Source organism: Caretta caretta, chromosome 14, assembly GCF_965140235.1.
Source record: "Caretta caretta isolate rCarCar2 chromosome 14, rCarCar1.hap1, whole genome shotgun sequence".
NCBI classification, from domain to species: Eukaryota; Metazoa; Chordata; order Testudines; family Cheloniidae; genus Caretta; species Caretta caretta.
Window position 1 is genome coordinate 30,938,950 of NC_134219.1, and position 21,297 is coordinate 30,960,246.

At 47.1% G+C, this 21,297-nt stretch overlaps 1 pseudogene; it reads right to left on the reverse strand.

The window, feature by feature from the left end:
- Nucleotides 1–3,490: 3,490 nt before the first annotated feature.
- On the reverse strand, nt 3,491–4,617 carry LOC142069204 (tripartite motif-containing protein 10 pseudogene; annotated as a pseudogene).
- Between the last annotated feature and the right edge of the window lie 16,680 nt (nt 4,618–21,297).

The following is a 21,297-nucleotide window of genomic DNA, read 5'->3' on the forward strand; positions in this document are numbered from 1 at the left end:
AGATGGCCTTCTTATGATCGTGGGGGACAACCAACTGGGTCCAGACTTCCTGAGTTTGGGAGTTCTGATTAACATGGTAGAAGTGATTGCCTGTCAGCTTGAATTGGGTCCATTGTGCAGCCCTCAGGGGATCAGTCACGGCTCGGTTGACCTGGCCTACCTGTTTGTAGGCCCAGCTCAGTGTGGGTTCATCCCTCTGGTTGCAACAAAAATCTGTAAAGGGGGGTCATCATGGGACTCTCCACAGGGAGGCCCAGCATCATCATTGGGACTGGGGGCTCATCAGGGTGTTCCCCTTGGGGTTCTTCAGCCTCCTCCTCTTCTTCCGAAGAAGGCTGTCAAACCCCAGCCAGTCTCATCCCAGGATGACCAGATAGGTGAGGTGGAAGCCAACCCCAGGTCAACACCCACATCAGTCTGTTAATGGTCAGAGAGATTTAGGCACTGGGATACGATTTTACATCCCTATGGATACATTGGAGGTGTATCTCTCAACATGCTTGTGTGGGGTCAGGGGCAAATTCCTGCTGGATGAGGTTTTGCCTACGGCCTGAGTCTATGAAGGCTGTGACTCGTTTTCACCCAAACTTCACCATGGTTGTTTGCTGGCCTGAGACTCTCCGGTATAGACTTGGCTGAAGATGCAGTCCATCTCGGGACACTTCCATTGTAAGTGCCCAAGCCAGCTGCAGGAGAAGCAGGGTCCAGGCTCTAGTTGCCCTGGCCAGGGGATCACCTCTGAGGGATTTGGGTTGTGGTCTTGTCAGCAACGTCGGAGCATCTCTGCCACATGGGCCCAGTGGTTGTTTGCTGGCCCTATCGTCATGGGTTTGGATTCGACCATGGGCTCCTTCGGCTTGGGCTTCCTTGCTGGGCCAAGGAGCATCGAACTGGGCATTGAGGCCGGGGCTCAGGCTCCTGGCCCAATAGCGTTCTCAGTGGCCAAGAAGTCCTCCATTAAGGTGACAGCCACACTAAATGTTGTGGGTCAGTGCCGGAGTACCCAAGCCCTCCCCTGGGGCAGGAGGACATGAACAAACTGCTCTAGAGTGATATGCTCAGCGACCTCACCTGCTGACCACTGCTCAGGGTGCAGCCATTGCCAGCAGAGGTCTTTTATCTCCTGGACGATGACCTGCAGCCGTTAGCCCAATTTTGCTGGTGCAAGGTCTCCAGCATGATGTCCAAGGCATCTAAAATGGGCAGCTTCATGCATCCATAATCTTGTGCCTCATCAATTGGGAGGCCCCAATAGGCGATCTGGGTTGCCTCAGTCAGGTAGGGGGCCAAGAGGGCAATGGGAAAAGTAGGGGGATTCATTGTGCCCCTGGGAGGTGGCCCACTGGGTCCAGGCAGCAGGGTTGCAAGCTGTTGGAGACACTGTTGCTGCTCCTCACGGTGTTGGGCCCCCAAATCCCAGAACAGTTGCTGTTTGGCCCCCAGCACCTGTACTAGTTGCCGTTGTTGCTCGAGTTATGACACCTACTGCTGCTGTTTGCTCTTGGCTTGATACTTAATGCGTTTGTCAAGCTCCATCTCTCCCATTAGGGATATCTAAGGCATGGCATATGCAGGACCTCTTACTTCAGGGGTCAGGTTGCTGCCCACATTCTCTACCAAGCAGGTCCTTCCTGCTCTGGGTCAGTGGGAGGCCACTCTGCCTCACTACATAGACATATTACTTTGCAGATGGATCATTGCCCTTACTTTCAATATTTGGACTGAAACATGGAATTCCGTCATTAGCTACTGCTTGCATGCAATGATGGGCATTGCTACTTTTTGCTCATTCCTGTACTATTCAGTTCCATAAAGGGACTCAGCATGGCAATGCTGATAGGCCATCACACAAGCCATACCCAACCTCTCATTTACCCAAAGAAACTTCGGATGAAATGTTCTCTCTCAGCTTGATGAATAGGTTACCTATTACTAGCACAGGCATCAACAAAGAAACTGCTGCAGATGATGTGCTTTCTCTTGTGAAGGGAATGGTACCACAAGGTACAGGGTTCGATTATAAGAATCCCCGGTTTATACAATTCATGTCATGTCAACATGAATTATCTGTGAATTATGGTTGCATCTTATGGGAAATGTGAATGCTCATTCCAAAATCAGTTCAATCTCAGGTTTGGAAGCTCTTCACAAACATCTTAGAATTGTACAGATGAAGGCCATAGCCTGGAGTCACATCTGTTAGACGGGATTGACAAATTATAGCACTTCATCTTCTTCCAATACCTATGTGCCAGCAAATTCAACATGATCCTGGCCAGGTTGTTCAAACACCTTGGTTGTGGACTCAGACACACTGGACTTTGCCAGATTTTTAGAAGGTTACATGTTTTTGGTCTTAGTCAAAGCCATTTGAAATGACCAGTAGTTTTCAGCATGACTTCTGCTACTACTGCTAAGATCATTGGACATCTTCGCACCTTGTTCAGATAGTTTGGTTTACTGTTACAGTTAGTGAGTGACAATGGACCTCAATTCTGTTCTGCAGAATTTCAGAGGTTCCTAGCTTCAAATGGAATTCAGCACATATGCTCATACTATCCGGCTTCAAACTTACTAGCAGAACTCTTTTTGTACAGACACTTAAGCAACCCTTAAAAGCAACAAATCTATTCTGAGTCAGAGACTGGAAAATTCCTTGCTCATCTACAGGCACACACCCCATACTACTACCCAGGAGACAACTGAAACTCTTTGCTTGAAGCAATCTTTGCGTCCCTGTTGGGACCTGCTACATCCTGATATTGCCGCACTTGTAGCCAAATCCCAATCTATGCAAACTGATTATGTGAGATGCATCATCATTCTTTTCAAGTTCGAGACTTAATGTGGACTCGCAACTACAGTTGTTGAGAGAATGGGTGCCGGGAGAATTTGTAAAATGCACAGGACTTGTATTGTTTTTGGTAAAACTAGCCAATGGTATTTTATGGAGATCACATATGGACCAGTTGCAGCCTCAACAAGTGCCGAAGTCCGGGGATGTCCCAATAGGACTTTCTGTTCCTCGATTGAATCTCCTTCCATTACAACTCCTAGTCTTAATGACCTGTTAAGAGAAACTTTGGTACCATATCCAGCTGATTCCTTACCACTGACTGTTCCAGTAGTTCAGGACACTGCCACACCACCATCACAAGAGAATACAATAACGAGCTGTGTACTTGAACTTATAAATTGTTTAGTTAGAGTGTTGCTATTCAACAGAAGCATGATCCTTTGCGATTTAAAAGTATGCAGTAGTCCACCTGCAATTGTTACTTAGGTTATACAGTGTTTCATGTTAGCCATTTAATTGATAATGTATATGTGTCTGGAAAGTTTTTTGCAGCAGGGTGGACAAATGTGATGTACTGTTCCTTTCAATGTTTGAGCACTCCACCCTTTCCAGTGCAAAGCTTCGCTTTCATGTTAGTTTCAGATTTGCAGCTGAACAATAAAGCCACCACAGCAGAAGCTATCTGTCAGCTCCCTATGCCTGTCTATTGCCTTCTCTGCTAGTTCAGACATAACATTTCTCTATGTCCCTTCTCCCATTGCCTCAGCTCTCAGGTGATCCGTGTTTGGGGGAAGTCACTAATCTCAGGGCCAAAGCTACCTATTTCCCACACTGACTGGATCCCCTTCCTTTGTCTGTTCCCCACAGGCTCCACTTCTGCTCCATTTAGCCTTTAATCAAACAACTTCATGGATCTCCACAAGCCACATACACATCCTGCCTAGGCTGGGGAAAGCTGCACTGGGACATGCCTGAGCCTCCCTGAGAGACATCCATGTAATGCAGAATCCATGGTGCCACCTTCCTGATGTTGCAAAGGTGCCAACAAGCCCTAAACCCACTGTCTGAGCCAACCCGTCGGGCCTCACCCACACACTGAAGAGGGAAGGGCACAAGCCCTGGTTTCCCCCACTCAGGTTCTCTAAAGTGTCTGTGGTCACCTGGCACTGGAGGCGCAGCCTGGCAGAGAGATGGACATGGCTGGCTCCACTCTTCACTACCTGTCTGGGGGGCGGGGGAGGCAGCCGGACCCCTCACTGTCCAGCCTGGCAGTGCCTGGCTCCACCTCTCTTAAGCCATGTGAGTCCCCACTCAGCCCCCAGCAGCTGGTTCTGGAGAGAAGCACAATGGGGTCTTTAAGGGATTCCTTCGCCAAGAGCAGCAGTGATTCTCACCTTGTAATCCTGGGCAGCCTCCTGTATGGAGATCACAGCATGAGTGTGATGAGTCTGGGACTGCCTGCAAACCACACAGATGGCTTCTCTGTTCTCCTCACAGAAGAGTTGGAGCTTCTCCTCATGTCTTTCACAAAGATTCTCCTTTTGCACATTTCCTGACTTTAACCCCAATAGTTTGATGTTCTTTACAATATTGGCGAGCTGCCTGTTGGGCTGGAGTTTCCATTCCTGGAACGGCGCTTGGCACTGGGGACAGGGGATCTTTGTGCCTGATTGAGGCTCCCCATGCTCACTGTACTGGATGATGCAGTATCGGCAGAAGTTGTGCCCACAGTCTATGGTCACCGGCTTTGTCAGGTACTCCAGGCAGATGGAGCAAGTGGCTTCTTCTAACACTTTCTGTATGGAAGGTGCTGAGGCCATGGCTGTCTGTGTCTTGTTGATGTCTGGTCCCCTTACTGCTTGGATCAGCTCTTCACATGCACAGAATGAACAGGAGATGGGGGGTCCCCTGGTCCCACATGCAGGTTATACTATAGCAGTCAGTCAGCAGTGAGGTGTTAGCCAGGCTGAGTTAAAGCTGATGGCTAGAAATCCACAAGATGTCAAAAAGACATCTTAGACTCCAGTGTGTCAGGTGTCTCAAATTATAGCAATGTCCTTTTCCCTGCCCTTGATATATTCACTCTTGCCCCACTTACATCCATTCCCACTGCTTCTGCAAAGATCATTTTCCAAGCCAATTGCCCTTACCATGTCACCCCCTCTATGAATCCCTTCACTGGCTCCCCAACCTCTATTGTAGCCACATAAGCTACTTGTCTTCAGTTTCAAAGTCCCGCATGCCCTGTCCCTACCCTTTCATCTCCCATTCAGTATTGAAACGATTCCTGCCTCCAGTCATCCCATGATCCCAGCCTCCATCGACGGCTTGTTAAATATACAGGGAAGACCCTTCCAGTTCCTGCTTTCTCCTGTGCTGCCCCTCATGCCTGGGACAAGCTCCCTATAAACATCTGCAAAACTAACACATTATCCTTCCCCTCCCACACTGCAAGTACACAGAGAGCAAACAGACCCATGACTTCACAGCCAGCAAATTCACCCGGCCGTGCCACCAGCATGCAGAATCTGAGCTCTCATTGAAAAAAGAACTAATGGGTGGGATTCTCCCTCTTGGCCCAGCCCACTGTGGCACTGTACAGGGGTCATGTGTGACAGAAACAACCCAGCAAGGTCCTAAATATTGGCTAACTACTTAGGTCAAAGAGGGAGCAGTAACTTATGGTGTGATTTCCTCAGTGCCCCTTGCAGGGGTTCTCCCATTCTGAGCCTTCATTCTCTTCCTGTGGCCCCTGCTTCCCCAAGCCCTTCTGCCCCAAACAGAGCTCCCCACAGCCCCAGTCCCTCAGCTGTCCTTTCTGCACCCCCAAGAACCCCCAATCCTTTCCCATCCCACCGCCCCATTTGTGACGTTATTGACATAATCTGGGACTGTATAGATCATTGTTGCAACCAAGGTCCTGTAGTGGTACCAGATCTTGTATAAAGGGGATCAAATGAGGTGTCTAAGACAAGGTTATGATTTGCTGGTTATGATTATGCTATCTGTTTGCATGTATCATTTTTGTATTTAAAGATATAAGTATTGGCTCTATACTGTCTGTATTTCAAACTTATGCTATGCTTCTGGGTGACACCCCAGACAAGCTGGTGTCAGCTCTGCCTAGACTGCTTGTTAGGACCATCAGCTTTACAATTGACCCATTGAGAGAAGGCAGACACACCTTGTGACTCAGCAAGTTATGCAGGGACATGTCTATGGAGAGAACTCTGCGGTTTTTCCATGCCATGTAATGGACAGCTTGTCTTTGGAACAGAGAAAGAAAGACCACATGGCAAGAGAATATAAAAAGCTGCTGCAGCTCCTCCATCTTGTCTTCAATCCTGCTTCTTACCTCTGGAGGGACTTTGCTACACTGAAGCATTGAACGAAGGACTGATGACCCATCCCAGCTGTGGATGTTCTCCAGAGACTTGATTTGAACCTGCAGTCTATTCTATCACTGCTGCAAGCCTGCCATCAAGAACTTTGCCAATTCTGTATGTAATTGATTCCATTTAACCAATTCTAGCTCTCATCTATATCTTTTTCCTTTTATGAATAAACCTTCTCTCCTACATCTCTCCCACAGCACCTGCAACAACCCCATACTCCTCCTACAACCCAATAGCCCATAAGCTGCCCATCCCCTCTGTACCCCCAGCTCTGCTGCTCCCCTAAATCACCCAGAGCCATTCCTCTCCTATCTGGGGGGCTGGGCTCAAAACATCTGACTCTGCAGTAGTGATGGTATAGGAGTTTCTCCAAACAATCCAGCCCAGCAAGGGCAGAGTTATTAATTAACTCTGCATTTACAGGGGGACGATGCAATCTAAGGCAGAGCTGCAATGGCCTTGTTAAACCAGTGACAAGTGTATTGAACACACAGTTTGCACTGGGGAGAGCAGCTGATAGACCTGCTCTTATTTAAACAAGAATGAGCCCTGGAAAGATGGGCTGGGACGATACAAGCTCTAAGATCAAAGTCTGAATGTATTCAAGGATCCCATCTTGCAGTCCTGGTGCTTTCTACATTTTCACTGAGCTCAGTAGATGATGTGACTCGCATGCAAGGACTGCAGCAGTAGGGCTTGATCCTCCACCCCCTGGAGTTAAAGGCAAAGATCCCATCGATCTCAGGGGTGCAGGATCCTGACATTCATACCAGCAAAATTTCTGCATTTGAGCAGCATCTGCTGGTGTTTCCAAGGCCACAGGTCAGGGGTTTTCCCCCTCCTGCCAGCTTAGGAATGAGTGGATGTTAAGTGAAGAATGTGAAGGGCCTTTAAATAGAAAGGTTTTATGAGTACCTGGATCCCGTGTTGCTGGGCATTTCAGAAATACAGATGGACAGAGAATTCCCCTGACAGAAGCAGGAGTAGAACAAAAGTGGTCACTTTACTATTATTACATTGTTCGATTTTTCATTTTTCCCACCTTGGCCGACAGTAGGAGGGAATATAGACACCAACGTGCCCTGGCACATCTCCTGAACCCTACATGTGGAAACTGATTTCCAGTCATAGTCGAATACAAGCAACAGATGGAATAAATGAGTCCAAAGAGTCAAAAGTGTTAACATGACCCTGTCACTGTCTAACATTAAACAGTGTTAAACAAGGTTTGGGGGTTGGTTTTCAGAGACCTCAGCCAGCGTTGTCTCATGGCAAACACATCATTGAAAAATCCATTTAACCTTTTATTAAAGATACAAAAAAGAAGATTAACAATTGAAATATTTGCAAAAGGAGAGGGATAGGACAGAATAAAAATAAGGTAGGGAAGGAGAGCTGAGAGGGGGGAGGAGTGACTGTCGAGGTCCCAAGTGGGGAGGAGGGGGGAAGGAAAGGAGGGACACCCGCACTGAGCTGGGAAGGGACGGGCAGGGCCACGGGCATAAGAAGCGGGATGGGGGGCTAGCCTCCTCGAGTGGAAGCCTCACCCTTCGCCCATGGTGAACTTTTCAGCCACAAGTTTTGCATGTGTTTGGAGGGTGGGGAATGGGAATGAAGAATATTTCAGGGCACTAGAATAAATTAAGATGGCCACAGAGTCTAGTGGCTGCTGAAGCAGACTTTGGTCCAGTTCTTTACACAGGGTGGAGATAATTACCGTGACTCCTGGAGCACAAGGAAAAAAGTCTGCAGAACTGATTGTGTCACCAGTCAAAAGAGCTGGTTTGCTGGCACCACAGCTGTCTTCTCACTAGCACTGTGGGTGTGTCAGAGGAATTTGAACTTTGTGCCATAACCATGCTGTGAGAAGGATCCAGTTACAGTGACGTTCCAGGCGCTATTGTAGTTGCAGTTTTGAAGCTGATGGATGTTCGAAGAGAGGACGGTGCTTCCATTTAATATAAAATGTATTAACTTAATGAAAACCTGAGGAGCAGGCTGGAGTTAAACCCTGTGGCTCCCTGACCCCTCCAGCAGGATGGATGTTACAGCCTGGGAAAGGGAAGCAGTCACTGGAAGAAGGAGCTCTCTCTAGAGAGAATGGCTCTGGGTGCTAGCAAAGCATGGAGCCCCCTGGAGAGATTGGAATGGCTCAGGAATAACTGCACAGGATTCTGCAGATAGGGGGTTCACTCACTGCAACTCCCACTAAATTGCTCCCCTGAATATTTCCTGGCTTGTTATGCTGATTAGTCAGAGGAGCTGCTGCTATCAACAGGCCTCGCTCCTGGGATTTGGGGGATAAAGTGTCACTTCGCTACCAGGAAATCAGTTGTGATTGTAGAAATGCCCACACAGATTCAGAGACCTGTTCAGTCACTTCTCCACTGCCAGGTTCACATTTATTTGCTGTTCTGCTTTATTTACTGACAGATGTAGGAAACGATCACCATTTCTAATTTTCCCCTGGGGTGTTGTTGAGAGTGTGCAGGTATTTTTATCATCAACTTACTACTGTCATGCTCCAGAGTGAGAGGGTGAAAGATGGAAGGGAAACACCTGGGGCTAGATTGGGTGCAACTGATGGAGGGAGAGGGAGATTTTCTAAAGCTTCTAAGGGATTTAGGAGCACAAGCCCCATTGATCCTAACTCCCCTGTGTTTGTGAAAATCTCCCCCTCTGAGTGTAAATGGCACCTGCATGTGTCCATGAGGCCCCTTGTATACCAGATGGGCTCACTCCATCAACATAACGTGGTGTGAGCCCCGAGTGAAGTCAGCCCTTGTTGGAAGCCCACTACCCTTTAAAACAACATAGCCTCTTGCAGGTGCCAGGGGCCGTAGAACCATAGGACCATGTTTCCAAAGGAGCTCAGCTCTGAACTGCTACATGTTGGCACCTGTGTGACATGGGCAGGTTTCCAGGGGCTCTGAGCAGCTCCTGTTGTTCTCAATGGGAGGGGAAGGGGAACAGTCTCCATTGGTTTCAGCTGGAGCTGCTGTACGGAGCACTGTGACATTCTTCCCATTGTGAGCGATGACCAAATCCATCCCTGACATCGCCTTGACCCTGGGACACTGTGGCTGGGCCACAGACACAGAAAGGGAGTCCCAGGCCAGGTGTGAGCTGTTGTGGGGGAAAACCATGAAGAACCCTCCCCTGGAATAAGCAGAACTGGGGCATGGGTCACTGTCCCCCACCAATACCTTGGTAGTTATTAGGGACAGGGCTGGAAGGGGAGGGGCTATGTCATGCCCACTCTGAGATCTGGCCTACACCGGCCTTTCCCCTTGAACATTTCTCAAAGTTGCTGCCAGAGCAACACCTAAACAAATATTTTACCATAGTTTTTAATAAGGGTACTGAGGTGCTATGGGGTAGTGGCAGGGAATGGGAATTAGGACATGGAAATTACCACATCCAAGCTGGAAGCCAAACTCAAGCAGCTTAATGGAACTAAACTGGGGGCCCCGGATAATCTCCATCCAAGAATATTAAAGCAAGCCCAATAGCTAGGATTTTTAATGAATTTGTAAATTAGGGGATTGTATCCTATGGACTGGAGAATGATTAATATAGTTTCTATTTTTAAGAAAAGAGAAAAAGTGATCCAGGAAACTAGAGGCCTGTTAGTGTGACTTCAATTGTATGCAAGGTCTTGGACCAAATTTTGGAAGAAAAAATAGTTCAGGACAAGAAGTAAACAGTAACTGGGATAAAATATAACATGGTTTTTAAAAAGGTATATTGTGCCAAACAACTGGATCTCCTTTTTTGAGAAAATAACTGTTTCTTTAGACAAAGGAAAAGCATTAGATCTAATCTACCTGGATGTCAGTAAGGCATTTGATACAGTTCCACCTGGGAAATTATTAGTTAAATTAGAGAAGATGGTGATTAATATGAAAATTGAAAGGTGCATAATGAACTGCTAAAGGGGCAACTATAAAGAGTCATACTGAGGGCTTGTCTACACTAGAAATGCTACAGTGGTACAGCTGCACTGATGCAGCTGCGCTGCTGTAGTGCATCTGGTGAAGAAACTATGCCAGCAGAAGAGAGCTCTTCCGTTGTCATAATACCTCCACCTCTGCAAGAGGTGGTAGCTATGTCGGCAGGAGAAGCTTTCCCACTGACATAGCGCTGTCCACACCAGCGCTTAGGTTGGTGTAATTTCTGTCACTCAGGGGTGTGAATTATTCACACCCCTGAGTGATGTAAATTATACCAAAGTAAGCTCTAGTGTAGACCAAGCCTGAAAGGTGAATTGTCAGGCTGGAGGGAGGTTACTAGTGGAGTTCATGTATAAGATCTAATGCTTTTCCTTTGTCTATACGTGACATGTATAAAGCTGATACAATGGTCTGTGTATATCCCATGATACAATGGCTCTGTTCACAGGCTGGCAGTCCTGGTCATTCATTCACACTTACCTGACTTTGCCCCATCACTGCATTGCCTGTTCTGTTTCTATAAAGACATTAACCCCTGCACATCTGGCCATTAACAATAAAAGATGAGAGGAGATACCAAGTGAGCTGTAGCTCACGAAAGCTCATGCTCAAATAAATTGGTTAGTCTCTAAGGTGCCACAAGTACTCCTTTTCTTTTTGCGAATACAGACTAACACGGCAGTTACTCTGAAACCTGTCATAAAAATAAACCAGAACTTTCCCAGCTCTCTACAGATGCTGTAATGAGACTTTTGGCACATCTGGGTACTGTAGAATTAACACCTGTTTATTCCATTTTCCTCTAGGTGTGGGCTCTGATCCTGACATCCCTGTGGAAGGTCACCAGGATGGAGGGATCCGGGTTGTGTGTTGATCATTTGGGTGGTACCCAGAGCCTGAGGCTCAATGGAGAGATCTCCAGGGCCAGGTCTTACCATCAGCCTCTCACAACATATTGCAAGAGGCCACTGGTCTGTTTCAAACAAAGATTGCTATTGTTATAACAGAAGAATCCAACCAGAAAGTGTCCTGCTCTGTCAGGAACCCCCGCCTGAACCAGGAGAGAGTGTCAACCATTTCCATAGCAGGTCAGTGCCCATCCATGCTGTATGTGGAATAGACTGAGATTCTGCAGTTGTTAGTGTGGAACAATTCTTATTGGGCCTCCTATTTACTGGCCTGAATCTTCAGCATTATGAGCAATTCAGCTACATTCACAAAAACACTTAGGTGTGCTGATGCTCAGCACCACAAACGCTAATTATATAGTAACCAGCGGTGAAAGTAACTTAAGGGACTTACCGGTATGCAGGGAGGCTGGGGTCCTGAACAAGTTTGGTGGGGGGGGAGGTGGCTCTGGGCCCCTGGAAGGGGTGGGCCTTGGGCAAAAGGGGCGGGACTGGGGCCAGACTCCCACAGCCAGCCTTTCAGCGCTGCCCAGCCCACGCCACCTGGAGCTCCAGCAGCAATTTAAAGGGTCCGGGGCTCCCGTCTGCTACCTTTTACCACCACCCCCACTCCGCACATTAGCGGCCCTGCTGATATGGTTGGCTGTGTATCGGCTCTTACCGGTATGCCGTACCATACCAGCTTACTTTCACCGAGTGGGGACATGATAACAGTTTTCAAGTACATAAAAGGTTGTTACAAGGAGGAGGGAGAAAAATTGTTCTCCGAAACCTCTGTGGATAGGACAAGAAGCAATGGGCTTAAATTGCAGCAAGGGCGGTTTAGGTTGGACATTAGGAAAATCTTCCCAACTGTCAGAGTGGTTAAGCACTGGAATAAATTTCCTAGGGTTGGTGGTGGAATCTCCATCACTGGGGATTTTTAAGAGCAGGTTGGACAAACACCTGTGAGGGATGGTTTAGATAATACTTAGTCCTACCTTGAGTGCAGGGGACTAGACTAGATGACCTCTCGAGGTCCCTTCCAGTCCTGTGATTCTCTAATGGAGCTCCGCCATGCCCCATCCCTGATATTCCCCTTTTCAGTAATTAACCATGTTCAGTAACCAGATTATTGCTTGGACTTTCAATGGCTTAATAATAAAGCACAGAGGAGCCACATCTCACCATGTATTTCCCTGTGAGATTCTTTTAACTGGTCACAGTGTCACCATTGTTGCAATGTCCTTCTTTTGACACATGTTTGTTCCTAAGTCAATGACACTTTCTCTTGCAGATCTCTTTTTCACATTCAACTTCAACTCCTTCCCCCCCACAAACAAGCCATGTCTCCACTCCTCTACCTACCTCCCAGTGCTGTTTGGTGGCACTTAGGACTTTCCAGGAGGGAGCAGGGAGGAGCGGGGATGCGGTGGGCTCAGGGGAGGAGGCAGAGAAGAGGGGGGGCAGGGGTTGGGACTTCGGGGAAGGGGGTGGAATGGGGTGGGGATTTTGGGAAAGAGATGGGATGGGGGTGGGGTGAGGGCTGTGCAGAGGCAGGGCCAAGGGCGGGGGTGGGGTCGACCACCCACCAGGAACAATGAAAGTCGGCGCCTATGATTGTAGGTTCAAATTATTATAAATTTATTGGCTCGTGAGCTCCTACAAGAGTTGCTGCAGAACAAGCCTGGTCAAATGTAGTTAGAAAGTTCTGCTTCCATCCTTCTTTCCATGTAGAAGCGGTTCTATGGTGTAATCCTGTATTTAAAATCAATGGCAAAACTTTGATGTGGAGGGATTGGATGGAGAGAGGAATTATGACTGTGTCTTGGCTAACTGACAGTAATCAGTTTAAACCATTTGTAGACCTACAGTAACAATTTGCCTTGCCCTGCTCTGGAACATTTAAATAACAGTTAAAACATTGGTTTACCAATGTATTTGGACTGGATGTATTGGGAGCTCCAGAACCTCCAGAACTTTTATTATTTTGTAGGAAACTTCCTGGATTTATTCAGCCAGCGATATCCTTTTACGGGTTTCTGGCCTAAAAAGCTCAGTCAAAGACTGATAACTCAAGAGCTGCTTGGAATAGAGATTTGGATACACAGATATCTCCGACCCAATGGAATACAATTGTATCTAATGTTAAAAAAAGCAACTGCAGACCACCTTTCAAATAAACTGGTCCCCACATAGGCTAATAGTAGAGGGCTTCCTAAATGTTGATCACTATTAGAAATTTAACTGTCTTGGTGCTACAATAGCTCATATGCTTTGGGAAATTCTGGGATGAGGTGGGTAAAAGGGACAAATTAATATTGGATGCTAAGTTGGAGCCCTCCCTCTTATGTTTTATTCTTGGACATAACCTCCATGTATCAGGAATATTTGGTAAGAAGGGGGTGTGGTTCCAGTGTGCAGCTTTGGTTGCTGGAAAATTAGTCCTGCAAAAATGGACAACTCAGTCCGCACCAAACATTTATGCCTGGCTCAGTGATATGGCTGAGCTCACACCTAATGAATGACCAGCATTCTGTACAAGGGGAAGGCCTGAAAAATTCAAAGCCATTTGGGCTCACTTTTTAGAGGTCTATATTAATGTAGACCCTTAACGTAGGTAAGTTGCTTTTCCTTCCCTCCCTTTAGTCTAACCCTCTTTACTTACTTTGTGTGTTACGATAAATCTGGTATTTTGATATATTTGCACTGTTTAGAAAGAAAGAAAGAAAGAAAGAAAGAAAGAAAGAAAGAAAGAAAGACCGGAAAACATAAACTGATCAATGCCAATGCAATTTTGCAAGCACCAAGTGTTCAAAAATCATGAGATTAACTAAAGGAAACATGAGATTTATTTTCTAAAAAAATACATTTTGGACTTTTTGGTTTTCTGAGCACTGAGATTTTCTTCTAGTCGTGTTCTCAAGTTTTTCTACTCCACCACAAGAGCAAGAAACTGACTGTTGTTAGAATGAGAGCTGAGATTCTCCTCTCACCATAGGATTGCAAGAGCTGGGGCATTAAGAGAAATGCCAGCTATTGAAAGAGTCAGGGTGAAATCAGGAAAGTTGGAGACAACCCAATGTGATTTGTTAGTGCTTTGATGTGGGAAGGAAATGGCTCCACTTCTAGCTACTGCAGGTGCTTCTCCGGCTCTCATCCCTGCACTATCTGAGCACCTCCCAAGCTTTGATACGTTCAGTCTCACAACACCTCTGGAAGGTGGGGAAGGGTTTTTATTCCTACTTTAGAAGAGGAAAAGTCAGGCACAGGCAGAAGAAGTGACTTGTCTGAGTTCACACAGAGCAGGAATTAAGCCTGGGTCTCTCAGGTTAACCAACACCTGAACTACTGGACTATCATTTTCTCTGCAGCAGGAGCCGCGTAAAAGAGGATGCATGCACAGATGCACATGCACACACACACACACACTAAGTCAGTAAAGTCTTTCTAAGATCATCTCACTGACCCTAGCCCCACTCACTAGGCCAGTCCTGTGCAGAGTCAGGAGATAATGGTGTACAGGAATTGAGTATATGTCATAGGGGTGAAAATGTGTCATTTTTCAGGCCTGCTCGAAAAGGTTCAGGCTGCCTCTGAATGCACGCTTTCTGTGCTCAGCTTTTTAACCCAGCTGCCCACAGCCCCTCCTTTCTCCAGGTCTGTTTGCATTTCTTAGATAAGCTTCTCCACCTGCATTTCTTAGATAAGCTTCTTCCCCTGCAGGAATTCACTTGCTGGCTGTTGGCTGCTGGCACTTCCCTTCCATCTCACTGATCAGCTTGTTAAGATGGGAAATTTCTTTGGAAAATTTGGTGGCATTTTCACCTCATTTCTTCACGGTCTCCCTTTCCAGTTTCCCCAGTCCAGCCAGCAGAAATTAGAATAATAGAATCATAGAAATCCTAGAACTGGAAGGGACCTTGAGAGATCATCTAGTCCAGTTCCCTGCATTCAAGGCAGGACTAAGTATTATCTAGACCATCCCTGACAGATGTTTGTCCAACCTGCTCTTAAAAATCCCCAATGATGGAGATTCCACCACCTCCCTAGGCAATTTATTCCAGTGCTTAACCACTGTCATAAATATAAAGGGAAGGGTAACCACCTGTCTGTATACAGTGCTATAAAATCCCTCCTGGCCAGAGGCAAAACCGTTTCACCTGTAAAGGGTTGAGAAGCTAAGGTACCTTCGCTGGCACCTGACCCAAAATGACCAATGAGGGGACAAGATACTTTCAAATCTGGAGGGGGGGACAAAGGGATTGGTCTGTCTGTGTGATGCTTTTGCTGGGAACAGACCAGGAATGCAAGCCTTACAACTCCTGTAAAGTTAGTAAGTAATCTAGCTAGAAAATGCATTAGATTTTCTTTTGTTTAATGGCCTGTAAAATAAGCTGTGCTGGAGGGAATGTGTATTCCTGTTTTTGTGTCTTTTTGTAACTTAAGGTTTTGCCTAGAGGCATTCTCTCTGTTTTGAATCTGATAGCCCTGTAAGGTATTTACCATCCTGATTTTACACATGTGATTCTTTTACCTTTTCTTTAATTAAAACTCTTCTTTTAAGAACCTGATTGATTTTTCATTGTTCTTAAGATCCAAGGGTTTGGGTCTGTGTTCACCTGTACCAATTGGTGAGGATTCTTATCAAGCCTTTCCCAGGAAACAGGGTGTAGGACTTGCGGGGGGAGGGGGGGTATTCTGGGGGAAGACAACTCCAAGTGGTCTCTTTCCCTGTTCTTTGTTTAAAACGCTTGGTGGTGGCAGCATACTGTTCAAGGACAAGGCAAACCTTGTACCTTGGGGAAGTTTTTAACCTAAGCTGGTAAGAATAAGCTTAGGGGGTCTTTCATGCAGGTCTCCACATCTGTACCCTAGAGTTCAGAGTGGGGGAGGAACCTTGACAACCACTCTGACAGTTAGGAAGTTTTTCCTAATGTCCAACCTAAACCGCCCTTGCTGCAATTTAACCCCATTGCTTCTTGTCCTATCCTCAGAGGTTAAGGAGAACAATTTTTCTCCCTCCTCCTCGTAACAACCTTATATCTTGAAGGCTGTTATCATGCCCCCCCCCCTCAGTCTCTCTTCTCCAGACTAAACAAACCCAGTTTTTTTCAGTCCTCCCTCATAGGTCATGTTTTCTTGACCTTTAATCATTTTTGTTGCTCTTCTCTGGACTTTCTCCAATTTGTCCACATCTTTCCTGAAATGTGGCGCTCAAAACTGGACACAATACTCCAGTTGAGGCCTAATCAACACAGAGTAGAGCGGAAGAATTACTTCTCATGTCTGCACATCTACCAATGTGATAGCAATTCCCCTCTGCCATGTACATTGGCCAAACTGGACAGTCTCTATGTAAAAGAATAAATGGACACAAATCAGACGTCAAGAATTATAACATTCAAAAACCAGTCGGAGAACACTTCAGTCTCTTTGGTCACTCGATTACAGACCTAAAAGTGGCAATTCTTCAACAAAAAAACTTCAAAAACAGACTCCAACGAGAGACTGCTGAATTGGAATTAATTTGCAAACTGGATACAATTAACTTAGGCTTGAATAAAGACTGGGAGTGGATGGGTCATTACACAAAGTAAAACCATTTCCCCATGTTTATTCCCCCCCCACCCCCGTTCCTCAGACGTTCTTGTCAACTGCTGGAAATGGTCCTTGATTATCACTACAAAAGGTTCCCCCCGCCCCCGCTCTCCTGTTGGTAATAGCTCACCTTATTTGATCACTCTCGTTACAGAGTGTATGGTAATACCCATTGTTTCACGTTCTCTTTGTATATATCTCCCCACTGTATTTTCCACTGAATGCATCCGATGAAGTAAGCTGTAGCTCACGAAAGCTTATGCTCAAATAAATTGGTTAGTCTCTAAGGTGCCACAAGTCCTCCTTTTCTTTTTTCACATGTCGTGCTTACAACATTCCTGCTAATACATCCCAGAATGATGTTTGCTTTTTTTGCAACAGCATTACAATGTTGACTCATATTTAGCTTGCAATCCACTATGACCCCCAGATCCCTTTCCGCAGTACTCCTTCCTAGGCAGTCATGTCCCATTTTGTATGTGTGCAATTGATTGTTGCTTCCTAAGTGTAGTATTTTGCATTTGTCCTTATTGAATTTCATCTGATTTACTTCAGACCTGTCTCCAGTTTGTCCAAATCATTTTGAATTTTAATCCTATCCTCCAAAGCACTTGCAACCCTTCTTCTTCCTCTGAAACTGATCCAGTCATTCATGTTGAAAAACAATCTCATGCCTGTCAGCTTCTGTCTTTTCATCATTGGACCTCAAGTATTTTACAATGGACATAAATTTCACTATCCCCATTTTACAGATAGAGAAACTGAGGCACAGAGAGGTGAAAACCCAGATCACTAAGGGACTTAGGTGCCTAAAGCCCAGATTTAGGTGCCTAACTCCCAGAATTAGGTGCCAGTGAAATCCAGACAACCCCTGCTTAGCTGCCACCTACCCCTCTAGGCAGATGAAACTCACTCAATGCCAACATGGCATCTAAGTTTCTGCTTCTGGGCATGAGCACTGCTGCCTCACTCTAGGCATCCAGACACCTAACTCATGTCTAAGCACCAATGGGATCCTTAAACCAGAAGACAGGCAGTGGGACACCTGTGGGGCCTGATCCACTGTATGTGTTCTGAGCATACTGGAATGGGACTCATGCAAAATCCAGAGGCAGATCCTTTATAACTTTTAGACTAGTGGGAGTGGGAGATTTAGGTTCAATTCCACTCTTCTTGGTGAAGAGAAAGGGTCTCCTACTGAGTGCAAGTGACTCCTTAGGTCACGGGGGGGAAACTTTTTGGCCCAAGGGCTACATCAGGGTTGCAAAACTGTACGGAGGGCCTCCCCAAACAGCCTGGGCCCTGCCCCCTATCCGCCCCCTCCCACTTCCTGCCCCCTGATTGCTCCCCTCAGAATCCCCGACCTATCCAACCCCCCCCCCCGCTCCTTGTCCCCTGACCACCCCATGGGACGCCTGCCCCATCCAACCCCTCCCCCCCCCGCTCCCTGCCCCCTTACCATGCTGCTCAGAGCGGCAGGACTGGCAGCTGTGCCGCCACCATGGCCGGAGTGCCTGCGGGGGAGGGGGGCAGCAGGGGAAGGGTCAGGGGCTAGCCTCCCTGGCCGGGAGCTCAAGGGCCGGGCAGGACGGTCCCGTGGGCCGGATGTGGCCCGCAGGTCATAGTTTGTCCACATCTGCCTTAGATGAAAGCCCCAAGCACTGAGCTATAGAATGTTCTGATGAGAGGTTCCCTTAGTCTCTCCTGGTGAAGCTGTTCCACTGTGAATAAATAATGAAAAGTCACTGAGCCAGAGCAAGAAAGTGAAGAAAGCAACAATGACTCTGTACCCTGGTGGTCAGGGCGCTGGCAGATAGAAGATGCAGGGTGCAGAACTCTGCTCCAGTGACTATAGGTCTCAGAGTGGCAGCTGTGTTAGTCTGTATCAGCAAAAAGAACGAGGAGTCCTTGTGGCACCTTAGCGACTAACAAATTTATTTGGGCATAAGCTTCCGTGGGCTAAAACCCACTTCATGGGATGCATGCAGTGGAAAATACAGTAGGAAGATATATCTATACACAGAGAACATGAAACAATGGGTGTTGCGATGAAGTGGGTTTTAGCCCACGGAAGCTTATGCTCAAATAAATTTGTTAGTCTCTAAGGTGTCACAAGGACTCCTCATTCTTTTTATTTGATTATAGTTCTTTTCCTGCAGAAGTGAGCATTCATTGCTCCCCATATGAATTCATCACTTGACCTTCCCTGGGAACATGCCCTGGGCTCAGGGGATGGACAACCCAGGAACTCAGTCAGCATTGAAGCTATAGGATCATAAAGAATAAACTTGCACTATAGGATGGTGTGGGGGTAAAATCTGTCACTGAATGAGGCCTCCCTTAGAAGCTGACTGCATCATTCCAGACAGAGAAGAGCAGCCTTGTCTAGACATGGGGCTCAACCCTGCCTTTGGGAACTCTGGGGGAAGCGTGGGAGTTCTGAGATGGAGTGCCCCAAGAGTCGGTCCTGGGGCCGGTTTTGTTCAATATCTTCATTAATGATCTGGAGGATGGTGTGGATTGCACCCTCAGCAAGTTTGCAGACGACACTAAACTGGGAGGAGTGGTAGATACGCTGGAGGGTAGGGATAGGATTCAGAGGGACCTAGGCAAATTAGAGGATTGGACCGCTTGCAGAGACAATAAAGTCGTTGTTTCAAAATTATGCATTTTTTATTAATTCATCACACAAATAGGGGGATAACTGCCAAGGTAGCCCAGGAGGGGTGGGGGAGAAGGGAAGGACAAGGCCACACTGCACTTCAAAACTTATTGAATGCCAGCCTTCTGTTGCTTGGGCAGTCCTCTGGGGTGGAGTGGTTGGGTGCCCGGAGCCATCCCCCGCGTTCTTGGGCATCTGGGTGAGGAGGCTATGGAACTGGGGAGGAGGGGGGGCAGTTACACAGGGGCTGCAGCGGCCATCTGTGCTCCTGCTGCCTTTCCTGCAGCTCCACCAGACACCGGAGCACACCCAGTAGCCTCTGCATTGCGTCCTGCCTTCTCTCATCACGCTGCCACCACCTCTCATTTTGCTCATCTCTCCTGTCCTCGCATTCATTTTCTGCTTTCCTGGACTCTGCCATTGTTTGCCTCCATGCATTCTGCCGAGCTTTTTCAGTGCGGGAGGACTGCATGAGCTCAGAGAACATTTCATCGCGAGTGCGTTTTTTTCGCCTTCTTATCTGCGCTAGCCTCTGGGACGGAGATGATAGGGGGAGCATTGAAACATTTGCAGCTGTGGGAGGAAAAAAAGGGAGGGTAGTATTTAAAAAGACACATTTTAGAGAACAATGGGTAGACTCTTTCACAGTGAACCAAGCTGTTAACATTACATAGCACATGTGCTTTCAGGACAAGGTCGCATTTTGCCTCTTATATTGAGGGTCTGCCGGTTTGGTGTGAGAGATCACACACGCAGGGCCGGGCAACAGAATTCGGCTTGCAGGTGGCCATGGTAAGCCACAGTCTTTCAGCTTCGTCAGCCTTCATAACATGTGGGAATGGTTTCACGCAGCAGCTCCCTCCTTTCCCATACCAAGCACCTGTTGGGTTGGCCATTTAAAATGAGGGGCTGCGGTTTTTGGGTTGACATGTAGCACAATCCCAACTAAACCCCCACCCCCCAATTCTCTGGGATGATTGCTTCACCCCTCCTACCACCGTGTGACTAGTATCAGGGAAGAACCATTCGGTCCCTAATCTGTAGCAGTGCATTGGATTCTTCCGTCCTAAGTGCAGGACTCTGCACTTGTCCTTGTTGAACCTCATCAGATTTCTTTTGACCCAATCCTCTAATTTGTCTAGGTCCCTCTGTATCCTATCCCTACCCTCCAGCGTATCTACCTCTCCTCCCAGTTTAGTATCATCCGCAAATTTGCTGAGAGTGCAATCCACACCATCCTCCAGATCATTTATGAAGATATTGAACAAAACCGGCCCCAGGACCGAGCCCTGGGGCACTCCACTTGATACCGGCTGCCAACTAGACATGGAGCCATTGATCACTACCCGTTGAGCCCGACAATCTAGCCAGCTTTCTACCCACCTTATAGTGCATTCATCCAGCCCATACTTCTTTAACTTGCTGACAAGAATACTGTGGGAGACCGTGTCAAAAGCTTTGCTAAAGTCAAGAAACAATACATCCACTGCTTTCCCTTCATCCACAGAACCAGTAATCTCATCATAGAAGGCGATTAGATTAGTCAGGCATGACCTTCCCTTGGTGAATCCATGCTGACTGGTTTCAGAGTAACAGCCGTGTTAGTCTGTATTCACAAAAAGAAAAGGAGTACTTGTGGCACCTTAGAGACTAACCAATTTATTTGAGCATGAGCTGACTGTTTCTGATCACTTTCCTCTCATGTAAGTGCTTCAGGATTGATTCTTTGAGGACTTGCTCCATGATTTTTCCGGGGACTGAGGTGAGGCTGACTGGCCTGTAGTTCCCAGGATCCTCCTTCTTCCCTTTTTTAAAGATTGGCACTACATTAGCCTTTTTCCAGTCATCCGGGACTTCCCCTGTTCGCCACGAGTTTTCAAAGATAATGGCCAATGGCTCTGCAATCACAGCCGCCAATTCCTTTAGCACTCTTGGATGCAACTCGTCCGGCCCCATGGACTTGTGCACGTCCAGCTTTTCTAAATAGTCCCTAACCACCTCT